This window comes from Ailuropoda melanoleuca, chromosome 13, assembly GCF_002007445.2.
Source record: "Ailuropoda melanoleuca isolate Jingjing chromosome 13, ASM200744v2, whole genome shotgun sequence".
Taxonomy (NCBI): Eukaryota; Metazoa; Chordata; class Mammalia; order Carnivora; family Ursidae; genus Ailuropoda; species Ailuropoda melanoleuca.
The window spans coordinates 59,663,608-59,681,028 of record NC_048230.1 but is presented as its reverse complement, the minus strand read 5'-3'; positions in this window follow the sequence as shown (position 1 = coordinate 59,681,028).

Here is a 17,421-nt window from a genome sequence, read left to right as displayed (position 1 = left end):
TAAGTCGGGTGACAGAATCCGCTATGGTTTGGGGACTACTTTCGCTCCTGGCGGAGGGCTACACTGGGAGTGGTTATATGACGTCACTGCTGGGTCCCTTCCCTGGGCCGCAGGGTTGGGCGCGGTGAAGGCTGCCCCACGGTCTGGGGGCGTGGCCCTCAGTGACCTGACCACGCCCCGCCCGGAACAGCTTCTAAGGGTGTGCGGCGCCCGGGAGGTTTTGACTTGGCGGGGGAGGAATAAACGTTGTTAGTCCTTTTGCCTGGCTCATGACCGATGACTTAAACGCTCTTATCGAGCCTAATAGAATCTTTCCTAATTAGGTTTGATGTGTCCTGGGAGGAGGGGAGCATATAGTCCTCGTACAGACGGGGAAACTGAGGCCCGGAGGTGGAAAGTGGCTGGTCCAAAGTCACATAAGGGCATTCGGGAGGCAAGTCCGGATGGCTGCATTCGGGGAAATGGAGAGGAGTCAATGCCCGGCCGTTCGTGAACTTTATTCATACGTAATTGTTGCATTAGACCTGGAGGTCGAGACATCCTCCACAGCCCTCCTTTGCTCCGTGTAGACCAGTGTAGCTGTACTGAAAGGTCTGCAGCCCTTCAGCTATGCCCCTCTTCCTGATGCTGCAAATACAAATGGGTCGAGGGGAGGAAGACTCTTCAAAAAAACTCCTGTTAAAAAAGTCAACCCTATTTAGAAAGGCAGAGGGTGCTTCGAGCTGTTATAATTTGTGTGTACTTGAGTATGGGGGGGTTTCCTGGTCCTTTACTAGGAGCAGGTTTTGGTAGGGGGAATAGAGCATGGGGTCTCTGGATGGGCTAGCCTCCCCCTTATCACCCCCTACCTCCCATCCAGCAGGACCAGGCCCCCAGAACAGGCCTGGAAAGCTGGGTCAACAATGGCGTGATGACAGGTTGATTTTGCACTCCCTGCACAGGTTTCCAATGAGGACCTGATCTCTCAGCTCACCAGAGCCACCCCCAACCCTCACCACTTGCCAATAGGATATGTCCTGCCTCTGACCAAGTCACCTCTCCCAAGGATGTTGGGGTACTCCGGAGTAGTCCCACAGCACCCATTCCCATCCCCAGTCCAACTAAGGCTCAATCCTAACCTTGGCCTTTGCCACCAAATCACAAGATTGCAGAATGTCACCATGTAAAAAGTAACAACCTCATCATGGAACAGAAGGGGAGCCCAAGACCCAGAGAGGAAATGCTTTTGGCCCAAGGTCATGGTTGTTTGGAAACAACATATCAGAATCCTTCCATGACAAAGATAAGCAAGCCAACCCTGGTTTTCTGACTGCCCATCCGGGGTTTTTCCCACCAAAACGTGCAGTTTGTCGTTAATGCCTCAGCTCTGAGGGGGAGACTTCTTAGAAGCAGCGAAGAGGCTCCAGGTCAGAAGGACAAAGTGGACCATTGAGAAAAATGCTGAGGAGAGGACCCTAGAGGGGAAGAGGAGGGAGACACTTTCAGTGAGCGGCTACCACGTGCCACGTGCTTTACAAACGCTTTGCTGCATCATGGAGCCTTAAGGAAGCAGGTCGTCACCATCTTCCATTGCAGAGAAGAGGAAGCTGAGGCTCAGGGAGGGAAAGTGACTTGTTCAAGGTCACACCACCAGGAGGGTGGGGTAGGGACACAGGTATGTCAGATTCGAAAGCCCCAAGCAACTTAAGTGCCCTGTGCGGTATGCATCATAATCACAACACTTAAAAAATGCTCGGTGCTGGTCATTGTTCTCAGCCCGTTACCCATGTTAGTTTATGTAATCCTCACGACCACCCTGTGGGGTAGTTGCTGTCATTAACTCCACTTTATGTACGAGGAAAACAGGCACAGAGTGTGAAAGGAATCTCAGTAGGGGGTAGAGCTGGGATCGAAAACCAGGCAATGTGACTCCAGACGCCGCACTTGTAGATTGCTGTACCATTGCTCATGCAGGAATAATAGTAACAGGTGACACTCGAACTGTTCGTTCCTGAGCCGGGCGGGCTAGTTTCCCATTTTACAGATGAAGAAGCTGAAGCCCAGAGAAAGAAAGTGACTTGCTCAAGATCACACAGCAAGTTTCTTGGTCTGATGGAGAGGGTTGTGACTCCCGGCTAGAGCTCCAGCAGCAGATAACAATGACATTAGTGAGAGTTTACTGAGTACTTACGAAGTACCCTATGTACACGAGGTGCTTTACATGCATTTTTTTAAACTGGAATCATCACAACAACCAGAGATCCTAGATACTCTCAATATTCCCATGTGACCGATGAGGAAATAGGCTCAGGCGCAGTGAAGTGACTTGTCCAAGGTCATGTACTTGGTCAGCAGAGCTGGCACTCAAACCCTGGTTTCCTGACTCCCAGTCCACTGCTCCTTGCACTGTATCAGATGCCCCAGAGGGCAGCAGAGCTAAGAGTAGGCAGTCAGCAGGTGCGTGCCCTGGGCTCATCTCCACCTTCTGTCTCCGTGCCCACAGCCATCTATGGGTTTAGCTAAACTTGTTCTTAAAAACCTATTTATAGCTTAAAACTGCACCACCACTTGAGATAATGAATCCCTTAAGTTGACTTCCCATGGTGTAAATTAAGGCTTCCTTTCATTTGTCCTAAATTTTTCTCTTTGAGGATTGGGGGGAGGAAGGGTGGGGCAAGGCCTTAGGACCAGGGCACTTGGATTCAGAAGACAGGCTGTGTCCAACCAGTGTTTGTCTGTGATGGCAATTCCTGAGACCCAGGCAGCAGGGGACATTTATGCAAGCATCTCTTCTGATCATCACAGAGACATGAAGGATAGGCAGCGTGTGGATATTCATGTCTTTTAATGGATCTTGTTTCCTGTGATATTCTCAACATTTAGCATAGTTTTGCAGTCAAGAGGAAGCCACTAGATGCCTATCTGTTGAGTGAATCAATGAGCCCTCAGTTTATAGTTTAGGAAACAGAGACACAGAATGTCAGGGGTCCACCCAGGAAAATAAGATCCATACCAGATGATTCTAAAGAGGGAATCTAATATGGAGAGTTCATTACAAAGTTGTGCGGTAAGCAGAAAGAGCAACCGGGGCAAACCAGAGGTTAGCAACAACTCAGGAAGCCATGCCCCGCGCACCCCCGTAGGGCTGGAGCTCTACAGGGAGGGGATGGCATTACCAAGACCAGTAACCGGGGCCACCCAGAGAGGAGCAGGGACCGCAATGGTCTCTCTAGCAGAAGCCACAACAATGGAGGAGACCTCGTAGCTGCCGCAGCCACTGCCCCCCTCCAAGGGTGAGAGAGATGGGGAGAAATACCCCAGCTTCTCCTTTCATCTTACTCTGATCTCTCCAGGGCTTTCTATTGGCTGAACCAGCCAGAAGCCAGTTGGCAAAGGAGCTCAGGAAGCATGGTTTGCAGGGACCAGCCTCTGCCATGAGGAGTGGAGCAGGAAAAGGGCAGTGAATGGATTTGAGATAAACAGAAAAATTAAGTGCCCCGAATAGTCCCACACCTAGGAAGGAGCCACATCATGTGTATGCTGTCAGGAAGTTCTCCTCCCCCCCAACTCCATTTGATCCTTCTAAGGCTCTTTATCTCTTTATCTTTCCACCTTAAGCATTACCTCCTCCAGGGAGCCTTCCTGGACTCCTTCCCTGCAGAGTTCCTATCTCCCTAGTGTACATTACCCTAGCATGTTCTACACGCCTCTGCCATGACATATACCATAGTGCAATGCTGCCGGTTATCCCCCAGCCTCCTCAACAGATTTAGCCTCCCAAGGCCAGACCCAGGTCCAATTGTTTTTTTTCTCTCTGTTGGAAGAAAATAGATGTTGAATGAGTCAGAGGCAACCTGGGGTCTGGAGTCAGGCCACACCTAGGGTCCAAATATTCCAGCTCGAATATTTATATGTTGTGTGACCTTGGCCAGACCTCATTCCCTTTGAATCTTAGTTTCCTCGACTGTAAAATGGGAATAACAATACTTGAAGAGTAAAAGGGAGAATGTGTGGCAGCGCAGTTAAGCTCAGGTCATGGAACCAGACTGTCTACAGTCAGCCCTGGCCTCCTTTTCAAGTTACTTCGCTCCACTCCCTCACCTATAAATAGAGGATGATACGAATACTTCCCATACTATCTGGGAGCATTAAATGAAACAAGGTATGGAAAACAGTGCAGGCTAGCAGTAAATGGGCCTAAGGTCAGCATGGTTGGGGCCCCAGGCAGCAGCTGAACACTGAATAGTACGTTCTCAGTGATATCTGATAAACAGGGATCTTGATTTTCTTGTTTACCACTGTAGCCCCATTACCAAGAACAGTTACTGGCACATAGTAGGTGCTCAATCAGTCTTTGTGAGGCCCATGAACAGTACTGAGTTATATGTGGGGATGTTATTCTGCCTATGAGCCGATGCTTGTGCGACAGCCACACACCGGCCTCCCCCCCCCCCTGCCCTGCAGCCACTGCCTGTTCTATTCCAGCCCAACCCAGGCCTGGAGACATCTTATCCAGGGAAGGTGGGGACTGCTGGGCCTATTGGGAGGAGCAGTGAAGGCAGGAGACAAGGGTCTGGAGCAAAGGACTAGCAAAGGGATCTAACATTTATTGAGCACCTACTGTGTACCAGATGCTGTACATACTGATTGCATTTAATACTCGCGGGAGCCTGCAAAGTGCCGCTCCTTACCCCCGTTTTACAGGTGATGAAATGGCAGTTCAGGGCGGTGAGAAAACTCACCTGAGGTTGTGCAGAAATGAAGGGGCCCAGCTAGATTTGAACCCCTGACTGTTTAGTTCTGAACTCCGGCTCCTTCCAAGGTATGCGCTGCCTCCCAGAGGGCAGGGGAATGGAATCCAAGCCTCGAGCCGTATAGGAAGCTCCAGCAACCAATGCCGAGGCCAGGCTCAGGCTGAGGGACAGCTTGTGAGCACGATTTTGACAGCTGTGCCCAGACTGGCCTGGAAGCAATTGGTGCTCAGCTCGGGCGCCTGGGAACCAGAGCCGTGATCACACAGGCAAGGGATGGCCAGGGGCGGCAGCAGGGCGCCGTGGAGGTGCTGGGCCTCAGATAGAATGTCCTCGGGCCCCACCCCCAACAGAGAAAGCTCCCTACTAACTGGCTCTGTGACCCTGAGCAAGTCCCCCAATCATCTCCGTTCAGGGTCCTCACTTGTCACACAGGGTCACCTTGCATTCTGGATTGTCACGGAGTTACATGAGACAATGCAAAGAGACAGAACTGGGGCGAGTCCAGACCAGGGCTCCAGCACTAATTAGTTGTGTGATCCGAGGCAAGTCCACTTCACCTCTCTGAGTCTCAGTGTCCCTGGCTGTCTAATGGGCATAGTACATGCCTTACCAGATTGCCATGAGGATGTGGTGATTGAAAGTATGGGCTCTGGGGGCGCCTGGGTGGCTCAGTCCATTCAACATCCGATTCTTGTTTTTGGCTCAGGTCATGGTCTTGGGGTCCTGGGATCAAGCCCCGCATCGGGCTCTGTGCTCAGTAGGGAGTCTGCTTGAGGATTCTCTTTCTCCCTCTGCCCCTCATCCCACTCACTCTCTCAAATACATAAATAATTCTTAAAAGAAAAAAACTTTAAAAATATGGGCTCTGGAGTACAATTGCCTGGGTTCAAATCATGCTTCTCCCCAACCTTCTGTGAGCCTCTGCCAAGTTGCTTGATTCTCTGTGCCTCACTTTCCTCCTCTGTAAACTGGAGAAGAAGAGAAGCATACTCACTTCGTGGAGTTGTGGTGATTAAACGATATAATCAACAGAAAGAATGGAGAACACCAGCCGGCACCAGTAAGCTCTCTGTCACTGTGAGCAATCATTAGCCCCGAGTCTGGTATCTCATAGCGACTGGTCCTTGCCACACACCAGGCACCACTTTAAACTCTAATCCTCAAAGCAGTCTTGGGAGATCGGTGACATTGCCGCCCGGTATTTCGTTCATGAGGAACTGAGTTATCCAGGGGATCAATGACTTGCCGTAGGTCATGCAGTGATCAGAGGACCGACCAGGACCTGAGCCTGAAAGTCTCCACCAGGGCACTGCTTCATTCCTAATAAAGGCTCCATAAAAGGAAGCTGTCAGGATGTCTCTGTTCTGTGTGGACGTCTTAGGAAGGCAGAGCAGACGGCAATTATTTGTGTCCACGTGGAGTACCCTAAATGCACGTTAAAAGATGGGGAAAGCCTGGGTGAGCGTGGCAGAGTGGAGGCGCAGAGGGACCCGTCTGCTCTGCTCGCGTTTGTCTCCAGCAGGGGGCGCCCGCTGCCTCCGTCTTGTCCCTGAGACCGGAACCAGGCCGCTGGGCTGGGGCCGGTGCCGCGAGTGGCCCGTCCAGATCGACCTTGAGGACCCCGTGGCGGGGCAGCAGAAAGTGACTATGTTAGCTTGTACAAAACCAGGGACATGCCAAGAGGGGCTTATCTCCCATGGTTCCCAAACGGGGCTGTCCAGCTGCATAACACAGAGCTTCCAAAAGATGCAGAAGCTATATGGCCCCTCCCCCACGTCAGAATCCTCTGGCTGACGGGCCAGGGATCTGAAACTCTTAAAACTTTAAAGAATACTATATAGGTGTTAAAATCAACCATGCCCAAAAACGTTATGTTGAGTGGAAAAGCGAGTTGTCAAATGCACAGAATTGAACGTGTGTGTATGGGGGGCGGGGGAGGGGAGCCCAAGACAAGAACATAAACCCAGGCTCACCCTCCTATCTGCACCCTACCTTATCCCCCCCCAACACACCCGTTTGTGTGCCCCGCCCCCGAGTTCCACTCCATTTACTCCCCATCCTGCCCCTTCTCAAACAGTAGGCCCTTGGCCAACCGTCTGATCTAGGGGTTATGCATTCAGGTAGATGGCCAGCCTTCAGGAGGATGGACCCTGGAGAAAGTCCTGCGTAGGTGTTGCGTAACACTGGAGGCTAGCTGGACTGCGAGTCCTGGGGCCTGCATACCCTGAGTGTGTCTCTGAGTGGCTCACAGGCGCGGCATGTGCACACCCTTGGGCTCCTTGCCCCGTGGAGAGGGGCACAGACGGAGAAGGGCCGGAGGGAGACCCCTCTAAAGCTCTGGATCCAAGGCCTGACTTGCCTGGGTCTAAGAGCTATACTGTAAAAATTAACACTATTTTTGTATAGGATAAAACATGCAAAATAATGTTTTTTTATTGATAAATATGGAAATTTTAGAAAGAATTTCAAGGCATAGGAATAAAAACATGCCTATTGGAGCGCCTGGGTGGCTCAGTCGTTTGGGCGTCTGCCTTCAGCTCAGGTCATGATCCCAGAGTCCCAGGATGGAGCCCTGTATCGGGCTCCCTGCTCGGGGGGGACCCTGCTTCTTCCTCTGCCTCTGTCTGCCTCTCTCCCTGCTTGTGTTCTCTCTCTGTCAGATAAATAGTCTAAAACAAAACAAAACAAACCCACAAAACCATGCCTATCCCATAACACCAAATTCAGAATGGTGTTACCTTTATTAGGGAGAGAGGAAGGGATGGGGCCATAGAAAGATGCTCAGGGATCTTCAAATTGTATCCGTCATGTTAAAGTACTTAATCTGGGTGGTGACAGCCTGAGTGTGTTTCATTATTATCTATATGTTTCCTATGCCTGAGCTATTTCACAACTTAAAAATTAACCTTGGGGCACCTGGGTGGCTCAGTCAGTTAAGCATCTGCCTTCAGCTCAGGTCATGATCCCGGGGTCTGCAAGTCCCTGCTCAGCGGGGAGCCTGCTTCTCCCTCTCTCTCTGCTCCTCCCTGATTGTGCTCTCTTTCTTTCTCTCTGTCAAATAAATAAAATCCTTTAAAAAAATTAAAATTAACCTTAAAAAGTAATATATAAAAAAGCAATATATGTTCATAGCTTAAAAATTGAAGAAGTACAAAAAGATACAAAGTTAAGGTAAAAATCTCTCTCCCTGTCCCTCAGTGTTAAGGGGGACTTCCTGGAGGTAACCACTGTTATCAAGTCCTTGTGTACTATCAAGAAATGTTTTAAAAATCCACACACACTGGGGGTGACTGGGTGGCTCAGCCGTTTCTGATTCTTGATTTCGGCTCAGTTCATGATCTCGGGGTCCTGAGATCAAGCCCTGTGTCAGACTCTGAGCTCAGCATGGAATCTGCTTGTTTCCCTCTCCCTCTGCTCTTGCCCCCCAAATAAATAAATCTTAAAAAAAAAAAAAGAAAATAACCTGCACACACTGTATAAATAATACTAACTGCTGTGGACATTGCTCCCTCCTACCCTAACACACACTTAACAGTTCTTGCCTTCCATAACTTCCCACAAGCACATATAGATACAACTCGTTCTTTTTAATGACTGGATAGGATCCAATGCCCAGTGATGTATTATATTTAACCAGTTCTCTACTGATGGACACTTACATTTATTTGTTTGCCATTATAGACAGTACAGCAAAAAACAGCTTTGGACCTGTATGTCTCCTTGAGTTGCAAGAATAACACCACAAACTCTTGTATAGTTGTAAGAGGAAAAATCTCAGCTGTGAAATTGCTGGGTCAAAAGTTATGTCCATTTAAATTACAATATTTCAAAATTACATTCCCAAAGTTCACACCAATTCACATTCTTACCGCTGATACATGAGGTTGTCTGTTATTCCACGCCCGCACCGACACTGGATTGTTTGCCTTTGTCTTATTGATTTTTAAGAACTCTTTGTATATTAGGGAAATGAATTTTTTGTCTCCCCTTTGTATTTTTTTTAAAGATTTTATTTATTTATTTATTTATTTGACACAGAGAGAGAGAGAGACAGCTAGTGAGAGAGGGAACACAGGCAGGGGGAATGGGAGAGGAAGAAGCAGGCTCCCGTGGAAGAGCCTGACGTGGGGCTCGATCCCATAACACCAGGATCACGGCCTGAGCCGAAGACAGATGCTTAACGACTGAGCCACCCAGGCACCCGTCTCCCCTTTGTATTACCAAGTTTTTTCCCAGTGAAGCATTTGGAGTCTTCCCCCTCCCCCAATTTGGAATTTTCAAAGTTGACTTTAAAAATTACATTCCTATTTATTTATTTATTTTTAATTGAAGTGAAATTCACATAACATAAAATTAATCATTTTGTAGTTTACAAGTCAGTACTATTTCGTACACTCGGAATGTTATGCAACCACCACCTCTATCTAGTTCCAAAATATTTTTATCACCCCCAAAGAAAACCTCATACCTATTAAGCAATCTATCTTCATTCCCCCTGCCCATCAGGACCATTTCTGGGTTTTTTGTTGTTTTTGTTTTTTTTGGCCATTTGTTTTTTTTGTTTTTTTTGTTTTAAAGATTTTATTTATTTATTCGACAGAGATAGAGATAGCCAGCGAGAGAGGGAACACAAGCAGGGGGAGTGGGAGAGGAAGAAGCAGGCTCATAGCAGAGGAGCCTGATGTGGGGCTCGATCCCACAACGCTGGGATCACGCCCTGAGCCGAAGGCAGACGCTTAACCGCTGTGCCACCCAGGCGCCCTGGCCATTTGTTTTTTATGTAGTAAAATTTATTAATCTTTTTTTCCTAACAGTTTTGTGATTTTTGTATTGTGCCTAGAAATGCTTTCCTCATTCTAAGATCATTAAAAAAAAAAGAATTTAAAACATTATTATTAATGGTTAATGAAATCTTACTACCTGGAAACCAGTGTTTTAGATCACCTGCCCTGGAAGGCAAGCTCCATGGTTCCCTCTGAGCACCAAGCACAAAGTTAGAGAATAAGTAGTCAGTAAATGTTGGTTAAAGGCAATTCCTACCTCTAGATTATAAAAGGAAAACGTCTCACATTTTCTTGTAGTCCTTTTAGGGTGGTGTTTTTTTTTTTCCCCCGTAATTAACATTTTCATCCATCTGGAATTTATTTTGGTAAATTGGAATGAGGTAGAGATACAGCTTTATTTTTTTCCAAGTGGCTAGCCAGTTGAACCAACACCATATTGAATAATCTGTCTTCCCCCACTAATTTGAAATGCCACCTTTAGCATATACTAAATTCCCACATGTATTCGAGTCTATTTCTGGACTCCTTATCCTTTCTCCGTGACCTCTCTGTCTGGGATTCTGGATTTTTTAAAGCTCCCCTGGTGATTCTGATGCAGTCCATCTGTAGTCGGTGGTTATCTATGATGAGATATGTTTGTGGATTCTTAGCAAAATGAAGGGAAATAGTGTCATAATGTGAAAATTCATTTTAAGGGCCCATCTTTTATTTTGAGATGATGTCCTTACTAAAGTTTTTCAGATTTTTAAAAAAATGAATGCTGATGGTAGTCATTTCTTATTTATTTTTTAAGTACATTTTTTAAAAAGATTTTATTAATTTTTTTTAAGATTTTATTTATTTATTCGACAGAGATAGAGACAGCCAGCGAGAGAGGGAACACAAGCAGGGGGAGTGGGAGAGGAAGAAGCAGGCTCATAGCAGAGGAGCCTGATGTGGGGCTCGATCCCATAACGCCGGGATCACGCCCTGAGCCAAAGGCAGGCGCTTAACCGCTGTGCCACCCAGGCGCCCCTATTAATTTTTTTGAGAGCAAGAGAGAGTGAGAAAAGGGTGAGGGACAGAGGGAGAAGCAGACTCCCCACTAAGCAGGGAGCCCAATGTGGGGCTCAAACCTGGCGCCCCGGGATCTTGACCTGAGCTAAAGGTAGACGCTTAACCGACTGAGCCACCCGGGAACCCCTTAAGTACCTGTTTGAAGGAGTATACCACACATAGAGACACGCACACCAATCTTAAGCGTACAGTTTGATGAATTTTCCATAAGTGAACACATCCGTGTTGCATCCTGGGGCTGCCAAGACAAATGACCACAAACCTGGTGGTTTAAAATGACAGAAATTTATTTCTTAGTTTTGGAGGCTGGAGTCTGAAATCTAGGTGTCAGCCAGGCCATGCTCCCTCTGAAGGGTCTGGGGGAGAATCCTTCCTTGACTCTTCCAGCTTCTGGTGGTTCCAAGGAGTTCCTTGGCTTGTGGCCACGTCCCTCTAGCCTCTTCCCATGGTCTCCTCTCTGTGTCTCTGGGTAAATCTCCCTCTACTTTTCTCTTCTTAGAAGGACACTAGTCATTGGATTGCGGGTGCACCTTAATCCAGAATGACCTCATCTCAAAATCCTTAACAACATCTGCAAAAACCCTTTCCCCACATACAGTCACATTTGCAGATTCCAGGTGGATATCACTTTTTGGGGGGAGGCAGAAGTACAATGTAACCCACTCCACCACCACGTAACCAACATCCCCCATCAAGAGCTTGGGCATCAGCCCAGCCTGCAAGACGCCTTGTGCTCTGGCCGGCAGTGGAGGAACCACTGTCTTAACTTCTGATTTCCCCCCCAACTTTGTATTTCAAAAAATTCTCAAACTTTCAGGAAAGTTGCAGGAAGAGTCCAGTGAGCCCTCCTATAATCTTCACCCAGAGTCACCAGTTCTTTGTTTTTCCTTTTAGTATTTATTTTTTGTTTTTGTTAGATCCACCAGTTAATATATTGACACATTTGCTCCTTTTCTCCTCCTTTCTCTATATTTATGTTCATTTATGTTCATATTTATATTTCTATGAATATATATAATATTTTTTCCTGAACCACAAGGAAGGGAGTTGCAGACATTCTCATATTTCACCCCTAAAGTCTCCACCCCAGTCTCCGAAGAATGTAGGCCATCGTCTACATAACCACAATGCAATTATCCAATATATAATCTTTTTAAAATATATATTTTTAAAGACTTTATTTATTTGTCAGAAAGAGAGAGAGAGCACAAGCAGGGGGAGTGGCAGGCAGAGGAAAAGGGAGAAGCAGGCTCTCCACTGAGCAAGGAGCTCAATGCAGGACTTGATCCCAGAACCCTGGGATCATGACCTGAGCTGAAGGCAGACACTTAACCGACTGAGCCACCCTGGAGCCCCTATAAAATATTTTTTTAATTAAAAAATTTTTATTTATTTTAGAGAGAGAGAGAGTGGAAGGAGGAGCAGAGGGAGAAGGAGATAGAATCTCAAGCAGACTCCCCGCTGACCCCAGAGCCAGACTTGGGGCTCAATCCCAGGACCCCGAGATCATGACCTCAGCCAAAATCAAGAGTCAGCTGTTTAACTGACTGAGCCACCCAGGGGCCCCTCCAATATAAATCTAAATTTGAATTTCTCCAATCATTCCATGAACATATCTTAAAGCTGGCTATTTAAGCCCAGGATCCAGTGCAAGATTTCATATTACTTCTAGGATCCATGTTCTTCTTTTTTTAAATCATTATTACTCCATTTAAATTTTTCTTGCAAAATGAAGAGTTAGAAATCTTTTTTTTTTTTTTAAGTAATCTCTACACTCAACATAGGCTGGAGCTCACGACCCCGAGATCAAGACTTGCAGGTTGTACCAATCGAGCCAGCCCAGCGTCCCAAAGAGTTGGCAATCTTATGTCTTTCCCAAATACTTTTGAGCATGTACTGGTCCCTGAAATTCAAAATCTGCGAGTCGCTGCTCTGGACCAGCAGCACAGTCCAAAAGAACTTACTGTGCTGATGCCAATGTCCTTTAACCTGTACCGTTTGGTGTGGTCTCCACTGGCCATATGTGGCTTTTGAGCACTGGAAATGTGGCTAGTGAGAATGGGGAACTGAATTTTACATATTATTTAATTTTAATAAATTTAAATTGAAACAGGCACATGGGCCTGGTGGCCACAGGGTCAGACAGTCTAAGTCTAGACCAACCAGCACACGAAGCTGGGAGCTCAGGGAGAGTCTGGGTCTGAGTTGTCTTGTCCTTAGCCTGTCATCATCACCACCGCTTCACAACATCCAAGCGCTGAGTGGTGGGAGGTCAGAGAGGGAGAGGGAGGGGCTCTGAAGTCTGACGTGGCCCTCTCCCGACAGCCCACCATTCCCACATCATTTTTTCCTCTGTGCTCCACACGTATTTATTGAGCACCTACTTTGTACTAGGCCCTGAGACTAAGGGATGGATGGTCTTCGCTGTGGCTTTGTCAGAGGGGATTGTCAATGTCTGTGAATGTGTCTGTCTTAACACACATCCCTCTGTCACACACTAAGGTTATGGGCCCAACTCAGTGCCTGACACTTAGAAGGAGCCTGGTGAAGGTTTGCTGACTGACTGATTGACTGAAGGGTAGGAATGAAGGTAGAGTGTAGTCTTCCAACTACATTCCAGAGGCCAGGACACAGAGGACAGGGGAGATGGTGCTGCTTATGGAGAAGAGTGCTAGTCCGACTCACGATGAGTAAGGAAAGGGTTAAGGTATAGGTAGCAGAGATAGGAGGTCCCTGATTGCCCTGCCTAGGCTCTGGCTACTAACCAGGCTCACAGAAATCCCAGATGTGGAGAAATGTTATAGATGAGATATTAACTAGAGAGAAGGGAACATAATAAACCCACCTTGTTTGTTCTAAAGATAGTTGGGATAGTTTCATGATATTTACAAATGCACCTTGTTTGTCTTAAATGTTTTAGACAAGATATTTACCAAGTTCTCTGGTCAGTTTTCTACAAAAGACTGACCATAAAAGCCCTCAGTGGCAACCCATTGGGACCCCTCTCCCTCTAGAGAGCTTTTCTCCCCCTTTCCTTTCTGTTCTCATCTTCACTTAATACACTTTTGCTTCATCCTTTTGTGTCCATGAGATTCATTCTTCAACTCCTGTGAGACAAGAACCTACAACAAGGAGACCCAAGTTCCTGTCCAGCTGCTAGCCCTGACTTGTCCTGTGTTCTTGGCAGATCTCTCAGACCTTTCTCCAGCGTCAGTTTTCCCAACAGTAAAAAGAAGTAGCTGGGCTAGATCAGGCCTCAGGGCCCCTCCCAGGGACAGGGTCAATGGAAGTAGGGAGCAGAACACCTCTTAATCTGCTATGTATTGGGGTTTTCTTGAGATCCAGTTTCCTAAAAGTATTCTGGGGCTTAAAAACCAGGAGACTCCTGAGTCAGAGGAGACTCCCAGAGTTAGTAAGGTCAGGATGAGGACAGCCTGAGTGGGGTTTTTGGGGAAGCTCCTCGATTCTTCTCTCAGGCTCCAGGTCTGTGCTGGACCTGCACCTGCCTGAAGGGTGTGCCTGCTGGGACCTTCCTTCTGAGGTGGTGAGCCAATCCCTGCAAGGAAAAGGGGGCACAGTTCAGGAGTGAGCCTTGAATCTTGGGGCAAGAGGGGAGGGGAGGGTACTTCTCACCCACGCAGAGACGGAAGGACCAGAGCCCTAGGGCGTGTGTGACCTGCCTCACCCCACTCATGCATGACTCAGGCTGAAAATGGACGCTAAGACAGTCACTCTGTCTGAGCCTCGTAGGCCAGTATCTGGAGTGCTGTCAACTGCCTTCCATTTGCCTTTTGGGAAAATGGCAGTTCCATTGACAAATTGGAGATTGTCAAGTCTGCAAAAGCCCCCACTCCTTTTCTACATGGCAAACTCCTATTCATTTTTCAAAACCAGGCTCAAGTGTTGTTCCTGAAGGCTTCCCAGACTTCGGACTTCTCCTCTGTAGAATTAATCACCCCCTCTTCCAATATGCAGACTCTGGTGCCAGACTGCCTGAGTTTAAATCCCTACTCTGCTACTTAATCGCTGTGTTTCCTTGGGGGAGTTACTTAACTTCTCTGTGTCTCTATTTCTTCATCTGTGAAATGGGAAAAATAACAGCACCCACTCACTGGGTAGTTGTGAGGATTACATGAGTTAATACATATAAGTACTCAGGACAGTGCCTGGCACATAGTATGAATTTAAGAAAAAAGCAGATAACATTACTAATATTTTTCTGTGCTTAAGAAATACTTGCAAGTATAATGAACACAGCAGATAAGGGTCCTGTCCTCATAACCATCTCAGTCTGTGAGGAGAGATAGATGAATAAACAGGAAATTCACTCTGAATTATGAAAAATGCCACAGTAAGGGAAGTGGTGGCTTGAGAGGAATCATGAGAGCACAGAAGAGCCCCACTTCCCAGGTTGGGGTGGTCAGCAGTATTTTCCTGGAAGAAATGATATCTCAGCTGAAATCTGAAAGATGAATAAGATTCAGCCAGGCACAGGGGAAGGGCAGAGGGGAGGTGCGGGAAGGTTTTGAGGCAGGATGGAGGGGGGTGGAGAGGGCACTCCAGGGGCCAGAGTGTGAGGTCTTCTGAGAACTGAAGTAGGAGGAGTAGAGGAGAAGGGTGGGTGGGTACCCCCCACAAATGCATGTCTTTGTGGTCTTTCTCCCTTCCTGGTTTGTGAGCTCCCGCAGGACAAAACCTCGTATCTCCTTTCATTCCATACACCTGCCCACCGCCCAGCACTCAGCCTGGCACTCAGCAGGGTCTCAATCAATGTTTGCTGAATGGGAATGAGAGAGGAGCATCTTGCCTTTTCCATCAGGGGGCCATCCCAGCAACCTTTTCATGTGGCCCTACTTGTGAGCTGGGCATTCTTCATAGCCCTGGAAAGTCGAGTTCATTTCTTTGTTCAGAATCATCATCTGCTATGCATTCCCGACTCCTGTGAACTGGATGGTTCCGTCAGGACAAAGTCAAGTTTCTGACCCAACAAGGTGACCCCAGGTCTCACTCCTGTGGGTCCCTCTCTGGATACCATCGGTGCCTGTAAACTTTCCAGCCTCAGTGCTTGCGGATCGCCTGGGGTCTGTGCAAGCGATGCGGATTCTGATTCAGCAGGTCTGGGGTCTGGCCCAAGATTCTGCATTTCTAACAAGCTCCCAGGTGATGCTGAAGCTGTAGGTCCAGGAATTCCACTTCGTTGCTTCCTTTTTTTAAATCATGAATTAGACCAGCAAGGCATGAGATGGCGTGGCCATTTTTCCTGGCCCTGATCACAATGATGCTTGGCAGAGGGGGTGGCAGCCAGGTTCCGAAGGGCCTTAGGTGCCAGGCTAAGGAGTTCAGGCTTTAATCTGGAGACACGAGGGAGCATGGAAGCGTTCTGAGCCATGCTCAGGGAGAGCTGATCAAGGAGAGGCATCCGGAGTGTGGGTGCTGGGGGGCTTGAGGGGCCGAGCTAGGGCACTTAGCAGGTGAGGAGAGATAGGGCTAAGCTCAAGCAGCAGCAGTGAGAATGCCAAGGCTGGAGGGTGTTAGGGGCTGATTTTGTACCCCCCTCCCATTCATATGTTGAAGTCCTAACTCCTAGGACCTCAGGATGTGGCTATACTCGGAGGAAGGGTCTTTAAAGAGGTAATTAAATTCAAACAAGGTCTTTAGAGTGGATCCTAATCCAGTATGACTGATGTCTTGTATGAAGAAGAAATTAGGACACAGAGCTGCACAGAGAGGAGCCCGTGTGGGGACACAAGGAGAAGACAGCTGTCTACAAGCCAAGGAGAGAGGCCTTTGGAGTCCCCAACCCTGTCGACACCTTGATCTTGAACTTCTAACCTCCAGAGTTGTGAGAAAATACATGTCTGTTGTGTAAGCCCCCCAGTCTGTGGTACTTCGTTATGGAACCCAAGTAGACAGATACAGAGGGGATGGATTTAAGAGGATTATACAGGTGGTCAACTGTTCGGATGACATGGGGGGGACACACTATAGGATTCTATACAGATGGTGGGGAAATTGGGAAGACCAGAGAGAAGAGAGTGCTATGAATAGAACAGAAGCAGGCAGGGGAGTGTGGAGGGAGGAACAGGGCTGGAGAGAAGAGCATCGGATTGGACCGGACCCGGAGGCAGAGGTGGTCCCCCTGGGAGCTGCAGGAGGGGCTGTCCAGGAGGCTTTAGGAAACCCACTTGCAGTCAAAGCCAGATCCTCAGGAGGCGGAGGGGAAGGAACAGAATGGTCCTTGTGTCAATCGGGGCCCCTGGCTGCAAGCAGTCAAAACTGGTCGGGGCTAACTTAAGCAAAAAGAAAGGTATCCAAAAGGATTCCGGAGGCTCCCAGCAGTGAGGTGAAGGCTCAGGACCAGACTAGGATGAGGGAGAGGCAAAGGAGGCTGGTCAGCTGTGAGCATAGCCGGAACCGCGCTGCGGGGACAGCCCGCGAGGGCTGGTGGGGCGGCTGGGCTCCCAGCACCACCTTCCGCTTGCCGCCGTTAGCGGATTCCTTTCCAGCCTCCCAAGGGGACTGGGAAAGATATTCCATTACCGAGTAACCGAATAAAGCCGGGGCTCCCATCACTGTGCCGTCAGCTTATTAGTCCCATTATAAAGACGAGGAAACTGTGGTTCAGGGAGGGGAAGTCATTTACCCAAAGGCATAGAGTTCAAATCCAGGCCTGTGGGACGCCAGCGCCCAGCTCCTTGCACTGCACCAGCTGGCGCCTGGCTGCTGCTTCCCGGAGCCCGTGGTCAGGGCTGGAATAACCTTATCGGCGGTCTCCAAGCCAGGCCCTTTCTGAAGCTGGGAAGGAATCTCATCTACCACGAAGCTGGGAAGGAAGCCCCTCCCCCCAC